This window comes from Cydia pomonella, chromosome 13 (assembly GCF_033807575.1).
Source record: "Cydia pomonella isolate Wapato2018A chromosome 13, ilCydPomo1, whole genome shotgun sequence".
In the NCBI taxonomy this organism is placed as follows: Eukaryota; Metazoa; Arthropoda; class Insecta; order Lepidoptera; family Tortricidae; genus Cydia; species Cydia pomonella.
Genome location: NC_084715.1, coordinates 1,517,604 through 1,544,727, shown reverse-complemented (window position 1 = coordinate 1,544,727; position 27,124 = coordinate 1,517,604). Strand labels below are relative to the sequence as shown.

Genomic DNA, 27,124 nt, shown 5'->3' with positions numbered 1-27,124 from the left:
TACGGACAGTTGCGCAGGCGAAAACGGGTGCGATGTGTGAGGGGTCCATGTTCAGAATTTTTCGGAGCAAATTTTACACTTTAGATTAATTTATCAACTTTGGCTTTTCTATAGATTAGTTGTAGATCGGAATATTGATATTATTTTAGGAACAGAAGTTTAAACGTAAATGTTTGTTATATTGCTTTAATTACCAAATTGAATATCATAGCTAAAATAGGGAAACTGTTTTTATAGCATTTTTCCCCAGCTCCTGCCGGAGCTGCAATGTTTCAAGATGGCTGTCGCGGCAGAAAGTTCCAGTACGGCACGTGGCATTGTTGTAGATAATTTTGGTGTATATAGATTACTAACAGTCGGCGATGAGAAAGTGGCGCCATCTAATAGATCAAAGGCCAAAGCAAAGGTATAGCGTTTCAAGCGATGTCGCCATAACCTTTAGGTTGTGCCCGGTAAGATGGCGCCGGTTTTTGACATTTAACAAATTGAACACATATTAGTGAAATAATAAGGATCAAAGTCAAATGGCGTTCTAAAAGTTTTAATCACGTGTCGAAAGATAAGGCAGTAAATTAGGTGGCTACAAAGTTTTCTTTGACAATACACCTCTATTTCAAATTATCTTTGCTATTAGTTACCAGCAGGTAGATTACCAGGCAGGGGCCGCATATTAGTATAAACCCAAATCAGTTGAACAGTTTGCTACCTTGCTGTGCGGTATTTAGAGCACCAACATAGGTCTTGACTGGCTTAAAAAGTTAAAATGCTCAGAGTTTTTGTATGTTTTTGTTGCATGTTGAGACGGCCCAATGATGCCATTTTGAGGTCATTTACTGAAAATAGGTCCGTTGGCATTGTTTGATGTATCTTTCTAATCATGCTCTACCCGTTCCTCGCCTTTAGGTTGTAATGGTCAGATTTGATAACGGCACTGTCACAAGAACTTGGCGTCCTAAAGAACTTACATTATTCACTCAGCGACAGTAATGCAGTTGGCAGTAATGTTGCGTTACAAATACTGCGGCAGTAGTGCAGCTGCGGTCGGAAATCCGAACGTTACCTTTACATTGCTTAGAGTAGTGGTTGACCTGGGGTATCTTGCTGTAGGTTGTTTATACGTTGCGCTTTCTCAGGTTCAAGCCTTTTGGATCGCCTCGCTAAAATTAAGACTGTGAAACTCCTTCTATTGCGATTCAAGGACTTCGAGGAGGAAAAAATACTGAAAAGACTGGCAAACCAAACAAACCGACGCGTACGATGAAGCATCACGGTTCCAGCTTACAGGCCAATTTCGAACGTACACTGACATTAGAATCCACTAATTATATATGAACCATTTTATTTAGTTATCATGCGTCTCGCTTGCGCCAATACATGTACGGACTCCGTAGAGTACGAGCGAAATGCATGATAACTGAATGACATTAATATTCGATAATAGGTGGTCCAAAAATATAAAGTAATGAAAATTTCTTTTCCATGCGGGTTTTTTTAGGGTTCCGTAGCCAAATGGCAAAAAACGGAACCCTTATAGATTCGTCATGTCCGTCTGTCTGTCCGATTCTGTCACAGCCACTTTTTTCCGAAACTATAAAAGCTATACTGTTCAAACTTGGTAAGTAGATGTATTCTATGAACCGCATTATGATGTTTACACAAAAATAGAAAAAAAGCAATAAATTTTGGGAATTCCCCATACTTAGAACTGAAACTCAAAAAATCTTTTTTCATCAAACCCATACGTGTGGGGTATCTATGGATAGGTCTTTAAAAATGATATTGAGGTTTCTAATATCATTTTTTTCTAAACTGAATAGTTTGCGCGAGAGACACTTCCAAAGTGGTAAAAAGTGTGTCCCCCCCCCCCCCCCCCGTAACTTCTAAAATAACAGAATGAAAAATCTAAAAAAAATATATGATATACATTTCCATGCAAACTTCCACCGAAAATTGGTTTGAACGAGATCTAGTAAGTAGTTTTTTTTTAATACGTCATAAAAATTAAAAAAAAAAAATTTTTTTTCATCAAACCCATACGTGTGGGGTATAGGTCTAGGGATAGGTCTTCAAAAATGATATTTAGGTTTCTAATATCATTTTTTTCTAAACTGAATAGTTTGCGCGAGAGACACTTCCAAAGTGAAAAAATGTGTGTCCCCCCTGTAACTTCTAAAATAACAGAATGAAAAATCTAAAAAAAATATATGATATACATTACCATGCAAACTTCCACCGAAAATTGGTTCGAACCAGATCTAGTAAGTAGTTTTTTTTTAATACGTCATAAATGGTACGGAACCCTTCATGGGCGAGTCCGACTCGCACTGGGCCGCTTTTTATTCCAATATACGTAACAAGTATCCCTAGCAAAATTTAGAGCATTAAACATCATTTAGGCTATAAATAAAACAATTCTGCCATAAACAATTGTATGAAAATAAATTGACCCATCAATAATTCTGCTTTGGAAATGTCCTTAAGGACTTCTTATACGTTTTATTTATTAATCATAAGTATGTTAAAAATATGGCAGTTGATTTTTTTTTAAACTTTTTGGTTACTTTGCATTTTTTAATTTGTATGAGGATTTTGCAAATCACAAAATCATAGCGAGTACAGCGACCACTAAATCATTTGAAAATTAGTTCAAATTATTTCATAATATACTAAAGGGAGCCTTGTGAAGATAAAATCTATTTCATTTTTTTTCCACATACAGAGTAAAGTTGGACCACCCTATTCGATAATTATGTATTTTTGTCAATTTAGTTTTTATAAATTCTTTTAAACAGTAGTCATACATTTATTACATTTTAAGCTATGCTCGCGAGGTCTACAGCTCACAGAGCTACTAGTGTTATTAATGTCCAAATTGTAAATAGTTTTTCAAAATTACTTTTATAGTTGTCATTTCTTCTGAATTATTTTTCTCATTGCACCCACATTCGAGAATTTCTGTTTTACCCTATGGTTAACTGGTAGAGAATGCCTTAAGGCATTAAGTCTGCCATTTGTACTTATTTTTATTGTGCAATATTAAATAAATAAATAAATACTCGTATACTCGTATTTGTTCCTGAGCCATGGGTGTTTTCTATGTATAGTTCGTCATCCACGGTGACGCGCAAATTTGTCAAATCTAATGAAATGAGTGATATTATGAGTCAAGGCCCGCGTCGTCGTGAATGGCACGATCTATATTTAAGTATTTGTATATTATACATATCGTTGTTTGAGTACCCAAAAGCTCCTGAGCTTACTGTGGGGCTTAGTGAATTTCCATAAAGATGTCTCCTACAATATTTATTTATTTATTTTCTAATTGTATAATAATGAAGATAAACATACTTTTGACGAATGTAGCAAATTTATAGTGTAATTTTCATCGTGAAATAAATACGTCTAATGCAAAAATCACAAGTTGATTTTATGTTGTTATTAATACAACCAATATCAAAGCTACGATAAATCATAAAATCTGAGTCATGCCCAGGGAACCTCAAATGTATATTGGACTCGCAAACACACATATTAAGTCCCTTAACAAATTCTGACTACTTCCTAATGCCACGTAGGCCTGAGATTATTCCCGCCATATATCTTGCGGGCGTGAGGTCCCGATGTGTTTATAAATTTAAAGCAGACTTGTTATATGTGGAAAAAACGTACGTGTTTATAGGGGCACGGATTGTGCACATTAGATGGAGTAATCACAGATTTACAATGTTCAAGATTGCCTGTGAAATATCAGAAGTGCGACCAAAATTGGAATGATGTCAAGTGTAATTGGGTCAAAATTCTATTCGTTGTATGGGGTGAAATATAGTTTTAAATTTTTCTCAAGGAAATTATAATCTATAGCTAGAAAGACATGTAATAGCATTCAACTTTTTATATTAATTTGAGAAAAAAACAAAAAAAGAAGCGTGACAGAGTGGTTAAAAACAAGACAACGTAAATAATTTTGATCCAATTAGTAGTATTGAATTCCGAAATAATATGTGATTGCGTAAATTATTTGCTTTTGTAACAATATATATGAGTACAGATTTTTGTATTTTCCAGTTCACTAACCTTACGTTTTGTTTCATACAAGCGACCGTTAGCGGCCGCTATGAAGCTCGAAATTAAAGTAAGGTATTTTTTTAAAGTAAAGTATTTTTTATTTCAGTACATAAAATTGATTATGGGCATAAATATTGGACATAAAAGATAAGCGGTACTCGAATAACATAAACAAGGACTAAATTATACATGGTTCCTACTCTAGGCAGAGCCTGTCCTGTAGGTAGCCAACACAGTTACGAGTATTTAAACGACTGTCACGCCTGTCACGAAGTGGTCACGTTTTTTTAATTTGCAGTCTGCCTCTTTCGCATTCGTGAAATGTTCATTTACGTGATGGCTTAGCTAATACCAGTACTAATAAATTAAGTAAGCTAAAATTATTTGTTGTTCAACACAACGTGAAAAACTGTTTAAGAGCTTATAGATACCCTTAGAATTTTTCAAGTTAATCGAAAATGCAAATTTTCTTAGCCATATTGTGAATAGTAATTTCAACGATATTAAATTACTTTAAATTATTTGACCCATTACCACTTATCATCAAAATAAAATTCAAATTTGCAATAAGCGGAATCTAGCCAAGTGCTATATGTGTGAATAATTAGTCATGTTGACCTTTGCTCCCGAGGAGAATGGTATGTAAATCTTTTTAACTCTTATCAGAGTTATGCCTAAACAAAATTATGTTTCTTCTGGACTAGCGTTTATTTACGGTACGCGGAGTGGGTTGCAATCTGAGCGGTTCTATGAGCGTCTGCAGCAGCTGTAAATAAAGCGAGATCTACAGGAGGTAGTCTGTGCCTGGGGCTTACAGAGGCAACTGTGATATGTGAATAATTGGCGGAGTTGACTTATGCTCCCGATGGGAATGGCATGTAAATCTTTATAACTCTTATCAGAGTTATGAGTAAAACCAAATATGTTTGGACTAGAGAGTTTAGTAGTTTTACGGTACGCGGTTGCACACTGAGCGGTTCTATGTGTCTGCAGCAGCCGTAAATAAAGTAGAATCTACAGGAGGTAGTCTTTGTCTGGCGTTTAAGAGGTGACAACTGTGATACGTGAATAATTCCAGTTAATAAAATAATAATTTTGTTGTATTTTCCTTTTGTTGTGGTACATCGTTTGTATTGCATTGTTGATATGTTTATACGACTGTTTGGTTTCTAAATAAATTAAAAAAAAAAAAATCGTGAAGTTGACTTACGCTACCGGGAATGGTATGTAAGTCTTTATACTCTTATCAATAACACCCAACATGTGTATATGTTATATGAATTATATGTATTGTATAGTATAGAGTGTATTATATATTATTATTATATATATCTATTTACTACTGGCCTTAGCGTCTATTTCAGACGATCTATGGTGCAATGTCCAGAGACATTGCACCGCCTGGGACGGAGTTAAGGAAAACGCAGGGATGCCCAGCACCTGCGCCACCCTCTCGACCTCACTGGCCGGACCCACAGGAAAGGCAAGCCAATACGTGTGGAGCCAGGTTGGCTGCAGGAGTCTACCGCACATTTCAGGTTGGACCCTACTCACGCCTAACGGGGACTCCGTCCCGGGTTTGATTTTGGAGCTTTCCTTCTCCTAGATAAGTTGCAACCCAATGCTAAGAGGCTTATCTCCCCTGTGACAAAGCGAAAAGATGACGGCTTCCATCGTGAACTTAGTCGCCTCTTACGACACCCTCGTTTTTTTAGGGGTAGTGCTATTCTTAAGCCGGACACTACATATTTCTTTTATTCCATATCCCATTTATATATTGTAGGTTATAGGACTTATAGGTTTACCTATCTTTTAGGAAATTAAATATGTTCTTTTATGCCGTTTAGTACAGTTTTGATGGAGAACGGTTCTCCAAGTCTTCCTATTGCTCAAAGGTTAACTGTAAGAGATCTCTGAAAGGGATAAGTTCGCCTTTGTACAAATGATGTGTGTTCTTTCCTGTTTTATGTTTATTTTTGTACAATAAAGTGTTTTACTACTACTACTACTACATGTGTCTGTTTGCTGAAATGTTATTTGTCATATTCTTAGATATAATCGTAAATAAGTTTTATCGTTGCATAAATTGCCCTTTATCACCTTACCATAAACTAAAAGACGCTAAACATGGAGAATTTCGTACGTACGTTTGGGGTTAAGACCGCCTGTTGTCTGCCTCCACATTTAATCAATTGTTTATTTTTCTGAGGTGTGCCAATACATAAACAGTATTCTATCTATCTATGTACTCATAAACACGTTCTTCCTTGTCCTTGTCGTATCCTCGTATCCTCATGGCTGAGGGACGTGATGACTGTGGACACTCTTCACCAGTGCTCTCCAAGCCGCTCTATCTTTGGCCCGGTGCATGCTAGCTTGAAATGTGGTTTTTGTCTCTGACGTTATTCTGTCCGCCCAATGCATGGCCATACGTCCATCCCTACGCTTCCATGCGGCCAGTCATTATGAGCTTTGCCAGACTATCTGGACCTGAGCTGCTCAGATGGCCCAAGAAACCAAGTACACGTTAGGTGCAAACAGTGGAGAGTTAATGTTAAGTTTGCCGAGAATCGTTGCATGTGTACGGCGTTCATGAGATCCGGAGCATTCTCCGCCAGCAGCACATCTCAAACGCATCTATCCTACGACGGGTTTCGGTTTTAATGGTTCAGGTTTCGGACGCATACAGAAAGATCGAGAAAACAAGGGTCCGCAGTAGTCTGATCTCAGAAACGTTACTTTTCAATCAATCAATCAATCAAACATTTATTCAACAAATAGGCCACAGGGGCACTTTTACATGTCCATTTTTACAAACAATAAAATTACACAAAAAAACTATGATAAAAAAAAACCATAAAATTCTAAAATTCTTTAGAGATGTATAAGTCTCTAGGTAAGTGTCAGAGATAAAATATAAAAAAAGATATTAAATTATCCTTAGAGATGTAGAGGGTCGCCAAGGCTTGAATTCTTATATAAATAATTAAATAAATAAATATCATATGACACTGCCAGATCATATCCATGACAAATCCAGATCAAATTCATAACCTGTTATTACAATCAGAATACGCCGCACGGCGCTCCTGTGCTAAAATTGACTTCACCATGAATGGTGTAAAAATGACTTCTTCAATCAAAATAAATATTTTTGAATATTCAAGAAAAACAAAACAAAAATGTAAAAAAATCTAGTTTCAAAGTTAAATACTACGTAAAATAGCAAAAAAATAGTTGAAACAAATATCTTAGCAGAAAGGATCTAATAAGATTGTCGCTAAACTAATATTGAAATCTACAAACATTCGCGGCTTGTCGTAACAGTTACTTTAAAAACACCCTATTTCAATGTAAATATCTCGCAACTTACGACATTTCGTGCATAACCAATGTTTCCTCACAGCATTTGTTACTTTTAAAATGTCGTATGTCTGTCCTAACTACAAGAGAGATATGGCTTTTTGTACTTACATGTTTGTAACACTTGGGGTTGATAAATCACTCTGCGGTGTGGGAGTTGAATACTAACGATGTAGGCATACTTTTATTGTAAATACATTCAAGGGCAATGAAAATGGGTGTCTTTGTATGCGACTTACTTGTAAAGTTAACCGTTTTACAAGCTTTTATTTAACTTGCAATGTCCCTATGTATGTGTTTATACGGGTCAAATCTTGCAAGATAAATTTGACTCACTTCCCGGTGTCCAATGAAGCTGAAAATTTGCATGCATATATCGTCAAGCTCACCATATTTATTTACCTATCGAATGAGCTAATGCTTTTACGGATACTGGAAAGTGAAATGTAAATATACTACATACCTATACGAGGCCTGGATGTTAGGTGAGATGACGATATGAGTTGTGCTGGTGTCCGACTTTATTACCTACTGCAGTAAAACAAGAACTTTTGCAGATTACGTATAATTTTTAAAAAATTTTTTCAAAAAAATCAAAGTTTGTTTTCACCCTGTATAAAAAATTAAAATTTACAAAATTTATAAAATCAATTTAAAATAGTAGAACTAAAAGTCTGCCTTCCGCATAAGGGGAAAGGAGGGGTAAAACTGCAAGGAAAATAAAAAAATACGGCTGAAAATTTAGAGAAAAAATGAATTAATGTGATGAATAATTATGGACTATGAGGGTTGATACGATGGCGCATGATACCTAAATTTTTAACCGGTTAATTAAACAGCCCAACAAAAGAGGCTTTTAGAATTTTTAGGAAAATTTAGTATGGCGGATCACAGAACTTTAGCAAATGGATAAATTAAAAATATAACACAAAAATACACAAGAAATAATTAGAACTAGATAACACTGTTAAAATTTAAAAACAAAAAAATATTTCAGTGGAAACAGGGTAAAGGGGATGAATGTGGCACACGCCAAGGTACCGGCAGCTGGATTCAGGTTTACTCGTGTAGAATGGATGGCGCACAAGTTGGCGACTTTAAACAAGCCGACGAGGTAAGCCTTACTCGCTTTCTGGCGAGCACGTATGGCAGCAGACCGGGCGATAACGATGAGATTTCTTCACTTCACCACTGCTTAGCGCCGACCTGCGCACGGCTTTGGAGACCTGTCGCTTCCTGGCTAGCGCGTATGGCAACAGACCGGGCGATAACGATGAGGTTTCTTCACTTCACCACTGCTTAGCGCCGACCTGCGCACGGCTTTGGATACCAACTGTTTATGAGAGGCCTCTCCTCTTCGAACGCCGATTTACGCGCGCCTTTGGTAGTCAACTGTTACCAGGAGCTTCTCCACCCGTGGATTTATGCGCACTTAAAAAGACTTCGTGTTAACTATTAAACTGGCTATAAATTGCAAAACTGGTTTAAAACGACCCGGGAACACAAACGACTTCTCCACTCCAAATTCACCAAACCATCTGCCGAAAAACAACTTCAATCTTCTCTTTTTCGAATATTCCATAAAAATTTAAATTCAAAATAAGCGCAAATAAGCACTTAATTTATTAGAAACGGCCAGGAATTATACGAAAAAAGGTCGGCGCTTTCTTTTTCTTTTTTTTTTGCTAAAAGCGCCATCTAACCATCAACGCCTGAATTATGAAACCGCATAGAGAGACAACAGAAAGAGAACTGAGCCAGCTGATAACTAGAAGAAGAAGTTTAAAAATAAACCGACAGATGTTGATTATGTAGCAATTTTGCTACACTACATATAACATGAGTATCACATGATTATCCACCTGGTTTCTTGAGTTTAATATTCGCCTCCAAACCTCCCCTTATAGCGACCCCATTCCTCACACAAAGTTTATCTTAAGTTCATATTAGCCTCACTGGATCACTGTTCACTCTGAGTACTGATAACGTTGGTCACAAATCTACAATATACACATCATTATTCTAATAACACTATAAGAACGTCCTTGACTTGATCTAAAAGCAAATATCACTTCCCGTAGATTTGTTCGCACACAACCTCCTTTTTCCTACTGTCATTCTCATCTACCCTCTCAACTTCAGCCAAAAATCCCAATAACCTAGAAGCGGTTATTTGATTTAAACGTGACTACTAGCGCCATCTACTCCATGACGTTGGCAAATATTAGCCGGTTCGCAATACGTCCGCGACAGCATATGTAAGTCGGGTGACAATGCAATATGATGCTACAATTGAGCTGATCTGATGATGGAAAATGGATATGGCCATAGAAACTCTGTGATAAAACAATGCAACCTAATTGTGTTTGGGGTTCTTAGAATAGTTTCGATGAGTATTATTAGTTGCCTGTGGAAAGAAAAGAACATGGTATAGAGAGCCATCATTAGAAATTGAATTTTCACCCGACTTAACGTATGCAAAATTTCAGCGCAATCAGAAACCGGGAAGTGGGTCAAATTTAGCTTCCAAGATTTGACCCACACAAACACACCTACGTAATACTAACAGGGCAAGTTAAATAAAAACTTGTAAAAATACAAATTAAACAATTTTCAAAATGTTTCCTAATATAATTCATGCACTCACAGTTGGTTGTTTGTTACAGGAAATCGCAGCCATTCTCATCAGTTTCGACAAGCATTCCGAATGGCAGTCGAAGGAAGTCAAAATACGGTGAGTGACGTCATTACGTTAATGATATTGCTATGTTAGGGGGCTATTACATTGATAGAGTTGATGTATTCACATACACTAAGTATACGATAACACTAAGTATGTGTATGTGAAGGGAAAGGGTTGCAGGAACTTAGAATGTCTACGACTGACCTATAGGTACCTTCAAATCGTTTCGGCCCGTCTGATCTACAGTATCAAAAATGTCCATAGTACGAAAAAAGGCCAATAATGCAAAATGATGAATTCAAAATGTCTACAGTATCAATATGTCCGCAAAGTCAAAATGTCCGCAAAGTCTCAATGTCCGCAAAAGTCAAAATGTCCACAATATCGAAATGAAAAACTCCTTTGTCGAAATCGCTAGATCCTTTAAGAAAAGAGCATACTGACATCTTGAAGGAACTCCACGATGAAAAAAATATGATCTATCGAGAACCATATTAAAGTGATTTTCATTAAGATTAACTACATAATACAATGTCAATAAATGTTTAAAAAAACAGCTAAATACAATACACTATTAACTGTTTGAAAATTTCTAAGTATTGGAAAAACGATAGAAATAAACGAACGTAACTATTACCGTAATACACAAAACAGTAAAATTTACTGCAATGTTTTAACTGTTTTACGAACAGTAAATTTTACTGCTTTGTTAGATAGGTTTTTATTTATTTATACATATTTGAAAGCTAAATACCTACATTACTATTTAAAATTCACCATTCATAACTTTTTTTATTTTGTTAACTTAAAAAAATAACAATCCTCCAGTTCGTACAGTCAAGGTATTAAATATCGACACGGACAAAGTTCCAAAAATATGTATACACGACCTTATTGCCTATATATTAAAGTAGTGTGTACATATTTTTGGCACTTTGTCCGAGTCGATATTTAATACCTTGACTGTACCAATTCTATATGAACTATGCTTTACTTGCCAACTACTTTTCTTTTCTTATTTTATTACTTATGGATTAAGTGTGGCTGGCCTTTAAATTGGGGCCTGTTTACACATCGATTAGTGTTTATTGCGAGTTTATACATTTGCTGCTAACTTTTTGCATTTTGTGGCCTACGTCTCTCTTTTAAATTCCATATTAAATTTAATTATATTTTTTTAATTTAATTGATGTTAGTTATAAAATGTAATGTTTTGAAAAGATGTGTCCCGTCGAGTTTTGAAACCCCCCCACAATTTAAGACGCATTTAAATCTTCTCAGGTCAGAGGTATAGGGTTAGAGTCGGCGTATTTTTATTTGATGCTCATAAGCGCATTTTAATATGCCTACTTAGAAAATGTTTATTTTTATCTTTAGGCAGCAAAAAACTCTCACTAATCAATGTGTAAACAGCCCCAATATGCAGCTCTAATATTATAGATGTTATTCGATATATGGTATCCATCTGATGCTGTGCCACACATTAAATCACGCCGACACATTAGCATGGCGGATGACTTAATTCACTAATCGTTACCATCCAAACAGTTATAAAACATCCTAACTACCCTTTCACACTACTACACTTATGTCCTTTTAACACTACACTATCGCCATGATTTTAGCGGCAGTTAGAAACGACTCAAGCGCTTTTATAATTACATTTAGTTACACCCTTTTAGTGTTTTAGGCAAAGTTGTGATGGTAAAAGTAAAAGGTCTTAAGCGCCAGGGTTTTGGAAACCGTTTTATTTTTCAAACCGTTTTCGTTTATTCAGCCGGGAACGGAAAGGATTTCTTTTCCATTTCCGCTTATATGTTCTATTTGTGATACCATTTTATGAGCAAATCAATTCGTCTTTCGTTATTGTACAGTCAGCGTCAAATACTTCGTAGCAGTCAAAGTAGCCAAATAGTTCGGTACACCATATATTTAGTATGGTGTAACGAACTATTTGGCCACTTTGACTGCTACGAAGTATTTGACGCTGACTGTACAAAGAAACTAAACGGTTAAATTTAAAATATCAAATCAAGGTAGAACGAGTAAGTATTGTTTTCTGTTTCAAACGTCTACATTTAACTGGTATGATTTGGCCGTAAGTCATTACTAACATAATATGGATGTTTTTGTCCGAAATAAATGCTTTCATTTCATTTCATTTCATTTCATTTTATTTCATTATTTCGTTCCCCGGGAACCAAGAAATTTCGTTTCCTTTTCTTACCGGCAAGGAGAGAAGAATTTTTTAGTTCGCATCCATTAATTTACCCGGTTTTTGAATGAACAAACAAATATAACGGTTTTGCAACGATATTAACAGTTATTTCCATACCCGTTCCAAGCCCTGGTTAACGAGTTAGGTGTTAGGACGTTTTAGTTTAAATCGTGTATGGATTAATGTGCGCCATTTGACGCGTAGTAATTGGATTGGTATTGATTTACTGTTGATACTGGCATTAAGTTTAATTAGAATGGTTAATGATTAATGGCGTTATTCATAAACGCGTTACTGGCCTGAATTAGCTATGAATCGTTTGTCTTTATCTGTCATTTTGACTTATCTATTTGTAAGAAAGGGATAAAACATAATTTAACTAAATTAGGCCCGTATAGTGTTATTGAATAAGGGGATAAGACTATACCTATAGTTAGCAACTTAAACACGTAAAAGCCGCTTCCATACAATCTAAAGTATGCTTTTATTTTAAAACGAATAAACATTTTTACGTTACTTGCTCTAATTTATTTAGGTTCTTTCTAAGAGAGCAATAAAGTTTAGATTAAAAAATATCTAACCTACGTAATTTTTATAATAGTTTGTATGATATCAAGGTACCAACAAGCGCTGGTGGCCTAGCGGTAAGAGCGTGCGACTTGCAATCCGGAGGTCGCGGGTTCTAACCCCGGCTCGTACCAATGAGTTTTTCGGAACTTATGTACGAAATGTTATTTGATACCACCAGTCGCTTTTCGGTGAAGGAAAACATCGTGAGGAAACCGAACTAATCCCAACAAGGCCTAGTTACTTACCCTATGGGTTGGAAGGTCAGATGGCAGTCGCTTTCGTAAAAACTAGTGCCTACGCCAATTCTTGGGATTAGTTGTCAAAGCGGACCCCCAGGCTCCCTTGAGCCGTGGAAATATGCCGGGACAACGCTAGGAAGAAAGAAGAAGAAGGTACCAACAAGCATAGAACATTTTGTACAAAATACTGTAGGTATAGTCAAAAAATTTAATTTGTGACCTATTTCGTACCTTGTCACAGTAACAAACCACATGAAAGTCGCTAGAGACCTCATACTACTGTCACTGTGACAAGGTACGACATGGGTCACAATTATCTTTTGGCTGTACTGATGGGGTAACACGTCGAACGTGGTTCGCGGTAAGCCCTCTGTATCGTAAGTTGTAACGTTCTGAGACATTTTCATAACAAACACTACACACTATAAAACGTCGCAAGTGAAGAAGAAAACGCGAAAAATACGTCTTTTTAGAACTAAGTTATTGAACTTGAGGCTGAACTAAAAGTGATTAATAAAATAAGAGTTATGCGAGCCAGCCACGGAGTTAAAGTAAGGCCATTCATCGAGGTATTGCCGCCTTGCGAAATACTGGTAAAAACTTGGAAATGTATCGTATATTGTTGTGACTTGAATATCGTGTGAACATATATATGTAGTTCCGTAAAACTACTCAACTACAGTACCCCTAGTGTAAATAAATTCGATTTCGAAACGTGACGTACGCGTTTGCGTTTAGTCTCATTTTGTATTGGATTTAGAAAGAGCGCGCCAAGCGGGACGTTTTGGAAACTCAAAATCCTATACAAAATGAGACTTAACGCAAACGCGTTCGTCACGTTATGATGTCGATCAAATTTACGCTAGAGGTACTGAACCCCTAGTGTATATTTATTCAATAGCGTGACGTGACGTACGCGTTTGCGTTAAGTCTAATATTATGGTATTTAGAAACATCGCGCCAAGCGGGACGTTTCGGAAACTCAGTCCAATACAAAATGAGACTTCGTCACATCACGCTATCGATTTTTACACTAGAGGTACTATGATCCAAAACTAACTTGAATTATCTTCGTTAAGCCGTGATTATTACATATGTCGAAGTCCTAAGGCAAAACAATTCAGAAACGGAAGGAAAAAGCCAGAAAACTAAAAAGGAGATAGGTATTGATAATTTACTTACGAATAGAAACTGTGGCGCATAGTTGTAGTAAGGTTTATTCGGGTAATCAAGAACACTAAAAAAGTGCGGAATAATTCCGAAAAGGGAGTCTTAATCCAACGGAATATGAGTGATTTTTGGGCAATGCAGCCAGCCTTCTGGGCACCCTACCAAGCGGTCTCGACTTGGGACAATGTTTTTATTTACAAGTTTTTAATTTAGATGTTTCATTGTGTTTCCGCTGATTTGTGTGATTTTTAAATGATTTTCGGGATTACCTATATAATTTCCGAATTTACCTGAATCTACCTTACTTGACTATACTTGGGTGATTTATACTTGGGTTTTTTTAGGGTAAGACTATTTATCGCTCCCAATACCTACTAGGTTAAGTTTCCTGTAGATATATACTTATTCATAAGACTAACATTGGTTTTTAAGAAGCCAGTAACCAATTTCTATGGATTATGGTTCGAAATAATATTTTTTTAATTATTTTATTTATTATTTATTTACACATTCGAAGGTGTATTCCCATCTATGCCCGCCCCACGTGACCACCGCTATACAAGAGGCGGGCACAGATGAGAATGATTTGTATGTAGCGCCCATTCCCATCTGTGCCCGGCGGGGACAGATGGGAATACACTCATTTGGATGGTGTTAACAATAATATAAATGGATAGATAGACAATAGTTATTTCTCATTGAAAATTTACATGTTATTTTTTCATAAAAGTAGCAGAAATTCACAAAAAATATCGTTAATTAGATACAAAAAAATTATAGCTATCATAGTTGCAATATAAAAAATGTATTAAATGTAAAAAATGTTTGAATCAATATACAAGTAATAAAAAATCGCTCTTCTCGATAATTTCAATGAGATTTTAACTATAAAACCGTGAATGAGGTGCCTTTACAAGTATTTGAAAACTGGACTGAAAAATAAATAGTATTGAAGTTTACTTACAATCAAAGGCGAAAGAAGCTGAGAATGATAATCAAATTTTCAAAACTAATATGTCGATATCTGGTAAATTTTAAACTATGTACACAATCCCGATAGCTATTGTTGCATATTAAATATGAAAAGCCAACACAACATTCCTTTAATATTAAAACCTTTATTGTTTATTATTAAACACGACAATCCCAAGCATTTCCATCATAACCCCCCAAAGGATTGCTCCAAGTCCAACTCGACATCAAAACCTGCATTAACTTTTCAAGAAACGGGCACATCGCGCGACCAAAAGTACACTACGCGCCCACAATGACTTAATATTTCAAAGACGCACACTAAGCAAGCGGTAGACAGCGTAAGTTTTAATTTGCTTAAAGTTGTTAAAACTTGGAACGGGTCCCTAGTTGAGAGCCAAATTAGGTACTGTATAAAACTAGGAAGTTAGCTACTGATAGTTTAATTCGTTTCGGTAAGTTTTTTGTTTTAAGTTTTGCATGTTGGGAATATTGATTGTCTGAGTCTTGAGTTTTTCCGGTTAGTTTGTGTAATTTATTGCTGGAGTTGGTTGGGATGGGAAGATTTAATGCTAAATAAGGTTGAACCTCTTCTTGCATAGTAGGGATAGTATATATAGTTATGGAGATAAGGTCTCGACGCTCTAGCTTTCAGTTATACGAAGTTTTATTTATTAAAAAACAAACAGTCTAAATACATAATGTTTTAAGTTTAGACCTAATATAGTTATGAAGTTTAGATCTATACAAAACAAGGCTCTGAACCGGTTTATAAAATACCGGTAAAAACCGGTTTATCTCAGTTTTCCTTCGAACTTTTATTGACTTCGAAAATGATGACGAATTCAATTAATATTATTGAAATAATTAATCAGCGTAAGAATTCTAGCTATTAATTTGACGAAATCGAGCGCTCGTTATTCAAATATGGGCTCCCAGATCCGCCATTTTGAATTTTTGCTGTAAAAGTTACCAATGTATTTTTAGCTAAACTTATCACCCGAGTTTAGATAGCAGTAATTTATTTGATTTATTAACGCCTTAGAGGTTTTAGAAGTCATAAAAAAGGTGAAAAAATGGACACAACTTTTCTCAAGTTTCTTTTCTTTCTCTATTAAGAACAGATTTTTGTTAAAAATGGTTTCATATACCTACTAAATTTCTTTCTATTTATTGAGTTATTTAAAAAAAATGTTCGTTTTAAGTCTTAAGCCACTGCTATTGTATATGTAAAAATTATGTTACCACCTACGGGAGAGCGGTTCTCTTGACACAAGTGTCATGTACGCTTAAAAAGAGGCACCAGCCCAGTTAAAATCACGTTTGTTTGTGCTAAATCAATAAACTTTTTTTTTCTAACAGTTGAACTAGCAAAGAATATATCGTTTGGGACGTCCTGATCGTTTACTAAATAATAAACAGAAAAATAGTCTAGAACATCTTACACAAATCAACCTAGTCTCACAGTAGGCTTGGGTTGTTATACTTAGAGAACGATATATATGATATATAAATACTTAAATACATTGAAAGGAAGGCTCAGTAACAAATATCCGTGCTCATCACATAATACATCAGGTAAACAAGTTTTTAATTAGACGCAAGTAAGGAGAGCACATAATGAAAACCTTGAACCACCAACTTGAACAAACTTTGAACAAAAAATAATAATATGAATTCTTAAATTGACTGAATGTTACGCTATTTGCCTAACAGTCTGTACCCCTAGTGTAACTTTGATCGACATCATAACGTGACGAACGCGTTTGCGTTAAGTCTCATTTTGTATAGGATTTTGAGTTTCCAAAACGTCCCGCTTGGCGCGCTCTTTCGAAATCCAATACAAAATGAGACTAAACGCAAACGCGTACGTCACGTTTGGAAATCGAATTTATTTACACTAGGGGTACTGTATGTATATAGTTTGATTGCAGTTCATTTGGCGACCGATTTATGGAGCTATCGGACGATTTCATCGTGGAATCGACGAATCCGGCTCGTATTTTGATGTGACATCAATACCTAGATATTTTTCTAGCAGGAACAGAATTTGCTTAGTGCTTACCACAATAAAAATATCGACAATCTTGTTATCGATAAGTACATACTTTTACTATTTCAACGAAGTATACATATTAAAGTAAAAGAGAAAGAGGGTCATTAATACATCAGTGCGATACTGTTAATAATAAAAAACTAAGATACACCTACACTGTAGCCATATACAGAGACACAGACACAGATTTGCTATGGGATCAAAAATGGGTTTAATATACTACACGTTGTATCATTCTGCGTCAATTTGAAAGACAATTTGGGTGTGTGTTTATCATGGAGTGACTTATGGGAGAATTAATTAAGTGGCAAGAAGAAAGAAAGTTACAAAAGGGTTTCAATTTGTTTTCTAAAGTATGTAAAATATAAATAAATTTATAGTTTTGTTACTATTATCTATTTTTAACGCACCCTAGTACTATTACCCTATATATTTCTTTGTATTACCTCTATCACGTTGAAGTGGCACTTATCGATAACAGGACTGTCGATGTTTTTATTTTGTCAAACACTTAGACGTCAACATTCGTGTTACAAAAATATCTAGGTATAAATGTGACATCAGTTTTATATAACTATCTATACACCTATACCTATGGATACAATTTGATATTTGATGTTTGATATTTATTGAAATGCAATGTTACAGTATTACAATATGTCAAACAACATCAAAGCAGTAAGGTGATTTGAGCTGGGTGAACAGAGTCAACTACAGGATCGATTTTTGGTTCAATTGAAAAGTATGATAAAAATCGGCCAAGAGCATGTGAGGCCATGGTCCGTATTATCTTATACCTTTAAACGAGCAATTCTTGTATATATATTTATATATATATTTCTGTGAACTCGGAAACGGCTCTAACGATTTCGCTGAAATTTGGTATATGGGGGTTTTTGGGGGTATACAATCTTTCTAGATTATTCTTATGTTTGGGAAAACGCGTGTTTTCGAGTTTTCATGCGTTTTTCTTGCGACGCAGAATATGGTTGCTAATTTCGTGTTGCCGGCCACTGTCCGTCTGGTCCAGCGGGTTAAGACGCGGACTGCTAAACGAGTGTCTCGGGTTCGAATCTCGGGTGACTAACTTCTTTTTTTTTTTATATGTTCAAGTTTATATATAATTTTTTAATTATTATTGTTTTAGACAATTTAAATTTAGTAAAAAAATGACCTATGTAATAAGAGAAATTGACAATAGATGGCGTTACTCTGTGACAAGTGCTGTAAGGTTAAAATCGATTGTAAATAATAATAATTGTCAGTTCACATTTTACTTTTTAAGTTTATGTAGATTATCACCTATACACCACCATATTACAATAAATAGTTATAACCGAGCAAAGCTCGGTCGCCCAGGAACTAGTTACCAATCTGTCACAATAGGCTGTCATAATCGGAAGGTATAAGTCAATATTATGTTCAGCGGTGGCAGCATGGTTCCATTTTTAAACTATGCCTGTCACGTTCGCACTTACATACTTGTTAGAATGTGACAGGCATGGTTATAGGTGATAAAAATGCAATCTATATTAAATCAACGTACACATCGTATTAAGAGCATATCTATAAGCCAGTAATCATTTTGCTTGTACATTTAATATCTCGAAATAAACACGCCCACCGACTTTTCTGGACGCCTCTTTTGGCAAAATCAAGCCAGTTATCTAACACTTAAAAAGAACATATTGAGCGTGCCCATTTCACGCTCCGATACGTCACCGATAATCTGGACGCTCCGTCTCAATCGCGCTAATCGCAGCGATAAATACAGACATGAGCCTAGAATTAGAAGGATAGTGGAAACATGCCCATTTGTTTGGGGGAATGAATTGTACGATCATTGAGTGTTTGATTTTAACGCCATCTATAGTTTCAAAGACAAATTTAGAGTTTTTTTTTAAATTTAAAATTGAAAATCCTTAGTATTAAGGACAATTTGTGATGAAATGTTAAAACGTTACGTCACGTTTTCTTATTAAACTGTAGGTAGATAATTCGACATAATTTGATAAAAACAATCCATCCTATAAAATTTGTCATTTAAATTAATGACTTTTCTTTCTGACAGATTGACAGATTTTTGTGATAAAATTACGTTTGATCATAAATTTTATAATAATCAAGAATAATGATTGACACTACATATTTTATTCTAACAACAGAGGAAATTAAGGAAAAACGAATTCCATCATATTCATTTTTGCATTTTTAATTATTCACTACTTCCTTCTGCAGTACCTAAGTTGAGGTACGAGTAGTGTACCTCAGGGCTACATGCGGCTGACCTTTTATTTACCACAAAACTGACTGCCGACTGCTATCTCCTTTACCCTTGTTAAGACCAACCAAGAGTGAAAGAGATGGCATTATGACCTGACTCGCCACTTGTTTTGCGACAAGTACAGTTCTAAATACTATGAATTCTGCAAATAATATCTGATTTAATTAATGACACTTTATATAATGAAGAAAAAAACGGAAGTGGGTACATTTTTCATATTTAAAATAAGACGTTGACGACGATTTAACGAAAACAAAATCTCTAATTAAATCAGGAAAGCCGATTCTTAATCAAATATTTTGTAAGAGTTATAATCTTGTTTTGATACAACATTGACATAATAACTAATAGGATTCATTCTTGAAGCAAACAATATTAATTAATAGTGTTAATTCCTTAATCACCTATCTATTCTCATACTAATTGAAACTATAAATAGGTACCTGATATCTGACTCTTGTCATTCTGACAATAATTATAATAAATTTAAAAGAGGAAAAATTACTGTCTTGGGTGAAAATTGAACTCACGGCCTCTGGATATCTGGATATTCATAGAGAGAGTATGTCTCCCACTGGGCATTGTGAGCTTCACTTTCTAATTAGGAACAATTTGATCGGTTACAGGCGTGGCTAGGCCGATGGACAAGGATGATTTTTTTGCATTCTTAACGCGACCTACCTATAATAAGATTCACTTGTCTGCGCACTTTTTAATCGCCTAACAAAATTGCGCCCATCAAACTTCATTATACAGAAAGGCAAAGAAAGAGACCCGTTAAAGTTTAGAGCAATTTTTACTATGGAACCAACCCCAAATATCGCAAAAAAAATTGACTCTTCCATAGGAAATTTCAACATCAGACCAGGCAAATGTATGAATAAGCCAATTTTTTTCTTGATTTTACGGTTTGCTGCATAGTAAAAGTTGCTCAGTATGACCGTAACATTTATGTGTCTCTTTCTTTCCCTTTCGTTCTGTTACATACTGTCTCGCTTGTGCTTATTGGTGTGCCTGAGTTACTGGCTGCGTATTATGGATGGCTTTATCCAGGTGAAAAATTAACCGTCACTTTTTAACACCGCTCGATGGAAAGTGACGGACGCTATTTTATCACGCTGCCACAAAACAAGAACTAACTACATATCCGTACTGTACCCCTAGTGTAAATTTATTCGATTGCGAGACGTGACGTAAGCGTTTACGTTAGGTCTCATTTTGTATGGGATTTTGAGTTTCCAAAACGTCCCGCTTGGCGCGCTGTTTTTAAATCCCATACAAAATGAGAAAACGCGTATGTAACGTCACGCTATCGAATAAATTTACGATAGAGGTTTTGATGTCTCGTATCATAACAGGATGATAAATCATAACAGACTGTTGAAATAAAATCGGCCGCTAGCCCAGGTGTAATTATCTTCAAGCCACTTCTGATTCTAAATTAATTAAGAAAAATGTCCACGGACCGCTCCAATGTGAAATTCGAGGCATTTCCTCAAAATGTGCTTTTAAAGTGTACTTAATGTTTGAGCGTTGAAAAAGTGCAGTTGATTTCGCAGACGATTTGCTTCGTAGTTGTCTGGTTGAAAAGGGAATGTTTTTACTTGAAAATTGCCATTGCAAATTGATTTTAAGTTCATTTTTGGAAGTAGGTTTTGCGAAAAATGGTGCAAAGTGAAGTCAGCAAAACGTTTGGAATCATTAAAGATCTTATTTTGAGACGTAGAAAACGCATATACAGGGTGAAATTTTCACCACCAGCCATACTCTGCGTTGTGACTTTAAAGATCATACTGAACAAATTTTATTATGAGACCAATGCCGAAATCGCGAAAAAAAATTTGCCTGTCTAATAATAATCAGCGGCATCACATCACCCGGAATGTATATTATTTATTATTAAGACTTTATTTCGGACATCAAAGATCCATAATATGTTAGGTACAATACTACTTATCACTATGTTAGTAATGACTTATTGATTAAGTACATACATTATTTACAATTAAATTAAATTAATTCATAAAAACATTATACCTCATTTATCCATCCGGTAGATTGGGACATGCATTGAGGCCCAACACTTACAAAAGGGATTATCAAGCCTCTCGCCAATTTCGGTTAGAAAACTGTTGGAGCCGTTCCTCAATCCGTGCATCTGAGATGCTGTGCGTTTTCTCATAATGGCGTAGAAATCATCCATTCGTGCCTCCGCAAACATCCCAGAAGCACTGCAAAACCGAGGCAGCCCCAACAGCATTCTGTACCCATTATTGAATTGGACACGTAGGGCGCCGTAAGTCCGCTTCGTGTATAAACAGCCAAATTTATTTTCGCGATTTCGGCATTGGTCCAATAATAAAACCTACTTCAAAGTCACTACGCAGAGTATCATATGACTGGTGGTTAAAATTTCACCCTGTATAATATACAGTGATCGGAACTATGGGAGTAAAACTTTAAAAAACTTATCAAGCGGACGTAAAAAGAGTGCTTATAGCCTTAAACATATTCGAATATCTATGAATGTAAATATTTTTATGGCTGTAAGTACTATACTATTCCTATCCATATGGACATGAATATTTTTAGGGCTGTATGCACTATTTTATGTCCGCTTAACAAGTTTTGTTAAAGTTTTACTCCCATAGTTCCGATCACTGATAATATACAAGCACAATGATAAAATACTTACAGTGATCACCGATCACCTATCATAGAATACGAAGTCTCGGAAACCTCGGTCCGGACCCGGAGCGCTCTAGCGTAACACATCCTTAATAAATAAAAACATATCTTACACAATTGTACGAGTTTTGCCAAAACTTTTCGACGGTTCTACTAAAACAATTTAATCAAATACATGAATAATGAGATGTATAATTAACATATTATTTACCAAAAAAATGTTGACGGCAACACGGCGTAAAAAAAAATTCAGCGTCAGTTTATACAAGGCACAAAGTTAAATTGACTTACAAGAAATATGATACCTAAAGATTGTCTGTAGGGCTAAGATCGTCGGTTTTTCATCATCTGTCATCATGCCTGTCACTTTCTGACAAGTATGTAAGTGCGAAACTGACGCATGATATGACAAGTGATAAAAATGCGACCATGATACCGCTACTGCAAGAGATTGAGTGCAAGAGAAGAGAGACTGTGATAAAGCCGCCTGTTATTTACCTGTATCTTCATGTAGGTATTATATGTGTTTCCGTGTACATTTATTCTGAGGTCGTGCAATAAAGAGTATTTTTTATTCAGGTGACCTTTTCAACAAATGAATCTTCGTATTCCATCCTTTTACAACATTTCAAGCGAATTCCGATAACGATATCAAATTGAACTAAATTAAAACTCGATGAAAAATTCACTTAAACTCTTGTGCCTTGAGAGCTATCAATTAGCGGCGGCGCCCAAACGTGAACTGAATACAGATGCAATACGGTTGCAGAATAATACTGCAGTCTTCTGTTCAATGCAATAAGAGAGAAAAATATATGGAATTTGTAATGCTTCACTTCAACAGATAAAATGTTGGTAGAAGTTTGATGTGTTGTACATAGTGTGTCTTTTTCTGCAGGAGATGAAGAACATGTGCAGACATAGATACAGATAAAAAAGCCGTTTCCTTTAAAACTTTAATATCTGTCAGTAGCTATGTCTATCACATAGTGGCAGTGTCACTGCCAAAAATGACAGTTATCGATATTATCTTGATATTATGTATATTTTTAACATTGTTAAAGAAGACGGCCACCGAAAAATACAGAACTCGTCCGTATAATTTTGATATTGTGTACTTCAGTTTTGTAATTGATATGCTTTTTTTAAACTACTCGCTGATTTACAGTAAGTAGAAGTTACTTCTTCTATTTATTAAATTATGATTGAGTAATCAATAACAGATTCATCGATGTTTTATTTTCTCAAATTCCACGATAAGTTTTTTGTTTGACAACGTGCCATAAGTATTATGTTTATGAAACATCATTTAAAATGTATCGTCAGCCAAATTGAATCAGTGTTTAATTTGTGTTTTGTTTTTATTTCTATTGTTTTATTTTGCTTTCAATTTTCCGCAGTGCCTTAGTAGTTATACTGTTAATTTGTGTAACTAATCTGAATAACGAAATAAAATAAAATATATGATGGTATACAGAAATCCCGAAATATCTCTTACCGTTCATCACTTTGACATGCTCCAGTTTTCCCTTCTGCTGAGAGTACAGACAAAGCCCTTTAAGAACTTCTTCGTATTTATTTCTCTCCCTTAATCCACGTTGAGCCTCGAAATATCGCCGTTATAATAGGAACTGACCGGCCTGATTCAGACATGGAAGTCAACACTAATGTAATACCAATTTAGTTTCACTGGCCCACCACGCATATAAGTAAGCAATGAATGATATTTAAAATTTCATCAAATTGTCATTTGAAATCTCATATATTCTCGCGCAAAAAAATGTTTTTGATTGGAATTCATTCACACTGATTTTCCAATGCGTGGTAAGTATTGCGATTGAATGTTGAATTCGTATAAATATGGGCCTCTAGCGGGTTTTTCACTTTTTCTTTTTAGTATACGGCATCTATTTCAATCTATAAATATCGACTTATTAGAATTGCATAAAAACTTATTTTGAAAACTAAAAACTTCACTAGCTTTATTATGCAGCAGCAGGCAGACTACTGTGGGTATTTAGCCGTTGCGTGCGTCAGGGTATTTGTACAAAATGATAACTAGTCAGTTATCTCATTAAATATAGTTAAAAATTTAATGATTAATTAATTGTTGCAGATGACATAAGAAAACCGTTCTTTTTTTCTGCTTAATATGAAGAAACAAAACCCTAGAATGTTCACTTACACGTCTAAGATGTACATTTCAGAATGAAGTCCCAATTCCGGCGTTAACAAAGACACATGGCCTCCCATTTGTCGCCACACGTTCAGTCAGGATGGCCGAATGAATTGCTCCTATTGGTCGGTAAATCTGATTGGACGAGAGTCGATAGTTGTACGTCAAACCTATTTGCTTTAAGCCCTGTGAAGGGTTTGGATGAATATTTAATTAAATCGTTTGGCGATGGTTTCAGAGCTGTGGAATTTAGAGCAATAGGGGAAAGCGATGTAACACTGTGTTATTAATCCATTGGTATTACCAGTGGCTCTGTGAGCTGTAGATCTCGCGAACCTCCGGCTCCCATGAGCCGAATGCCGGGACAACGCGAGGAAGAAGAAGTTAAAAGGTTAAAAAGAAAACCATCTGGATATTTGGAGTCCCGTAACCAAAACCCTATATTTATGAAATCAAAACGTACCTTTGAGTCCTACAAATCTAACAACCAATACTCGCGCAAAGTAAACTACAACACGTTTGCTTTGAACCATTATGCAAAAGCGGACGCATTGCATTTCCATTTTACTGTCCTGTACCGTCCACACTGTTATGATACTTCGTAAACCTTATTGCATGGACATAGGGTTTACCTATGGTTAGTTAAGAGTGCTGTTAGTACACCTTTGATGTTCGACGTGGTGCCGTTTGCTCGTACCAGTCAATGCTGTTAAAATACTGTTAAGGTTAAATAGGTTTTGAGTCAGATCTCTTTATAATGGCAATAACCTTTTGAGGTGTGTCCCTTGCGGTATGACATGGGGTTCATCAAGTAGCAGGTATTTAGGGTTCTTCGCGAACAGTCGCGAAAAAAATTGCGGTTCCATAGAAATCACACACATGATTTTTTTTGTATTTTCGGGGTTGGGCCCATAGTAAGTTGTTGTGTATGACCTACATTCACCCCTCAGAGTAAGAGAGAGAGTAAAGAAAATTGGCACAAGTCTAAAATTTTACGTCTGTTATTAAAATGATCAAAAAACTTTCACAGTGTTATATAAATTGATACTTATCTAATCACATCTATCTTACAAATAAAGACAAAAGCTCAGAAAGAAACAAAATATACCTTCATATAAAATCAACTTACGTTATTGGAGACATTAATTCGTGACAAATTATACACACAAATACGTGTAAATTATTTTTTGAGAAATTCGTCAGCTGTCGGCTCCCTATTCTTTAATTGGTCCAATTTAATGGAAAACTGCGACGAAAGTGGTTATTAAAAATGCCTTAACTATTTGTAGTTGTATAACTTTCTAACTTAACTTTCATTATTTTTTTCTTTCTTTTTGTGAGGAGTGAGCAATATTGTGAAAGTGAAAGACGCAAAAGAGGTATTTCAGGATCGTGGCAAGTGGAAATCCGTGGTCTCTGCCTACCATCCTGGAAATAGGCGTGACTATAGTATGTTTGTATGAATGCTTACTTTCTATAGCATAAATAAGACAATGTTTCAGCTATCAATTAAGTTATGGGTGTAGTCATTATTTTAAAGAAGTATTTTTGTTTATACATATTTTATTGTTCGCATCTTTCCTGTAGACATATCAAAGTTAAGATAATCCAAAGCTAATTTTTACGCTGCCTCCTTGCAGGCGAGATACACATTTTCAGTACTTGAGAATCAAATAAGGAAACATGATTTACGGCCCGAACCTTAAAATACGTCAAACATTTGCTAAAGATTTTTTTTTTATACTACGTCGGTGGCAAACAAGCATACGGCCTGCCTGATGGTAAGCAGTATCCGTAGCCTATGTACGTCTGCAACTCCAGAGGAGTTACATGCGCGTACGATACGATATATTTCTTCATACAAATGCCACTTTTGACAGTGACATATCCAATCTATATCGTATCTTTAGGAAATTTTTAACTTATCTTAAAGTTTGAGTCGGACCGATATTGTAATATATTGACTACACAAGAGATCTTTTTCTGAATATAGGACAATATACACAACGTTGCATATAATACAATTTCTACGTCTGCTGACTTAAAAATAAAATGCAAAAATAATTTTATAAGTGCGGGATAAGTCAAAAAGAAAAACATTGTCTCTGGTGAACTTTGTTTTTAATTGACGTTCACTAGACGGTGATGCCATTAAAAACAATTTTTGTAAATTGGCAGCAATAAACTTAGTTTGAAAGCTGTATTCATTTAGATTTTGGTAGGTTGGTAGTCATTAATCGTAGTATATTTTTAATGATTTTAAAGCACAAGTGATGTTATGAGGAATAGACGATATAGATTTTTCTTCAAACCTATTATGTAACTAGGTGTGTTTTATATCAGTGTTTATGAAAGTATAAATGAAAGATAACAGTAGAGGAGTATATTTTTTTATATTTATAGGTACCTATCTTTCTTAGAAATGACACAAATAGACAAATTATAGAAGTCCTGAAGCAATCTTATCGCGGTGAGCACCACACAAACATGCCTTATTTGTCCTGGTGGATGGGAAAACAAAAGGGGAATATACCCACTAACTCCGTGGATACGAGTATCAATTCCAACGTCAAAACATGATTTAGACGGTATTCGCCCCTGGGTGTAATGGGTTAGTAGAATGGTTGAATAGAATTTTCA

At 35.4% G+C, this 27,124-nt stretch overlaps 1 protein-coding gene across 2 annotated transcripts in view; it reads left to right on the top strand.

Moving 5' to 3' along the window:
* Positions 1–27,124, top strand: part of LOC133523955 (calmodulin-binding transcription activator 2) — a 314,418-nt gene that overhangs the window by 207,692 nt on the left and 79,602 nt on the right. For both annotated transcript variants that reach the window (XM_061859685.1, XM_061859684.1), the window contains one exon: positions 10,095–10,162. The gene's annotated coding sequence lies outside the window, so the exon portion shown is untranslated. The remainder of the gene's footprint in view (positions 1–10,094; positions 10,163–27,124) is intronic.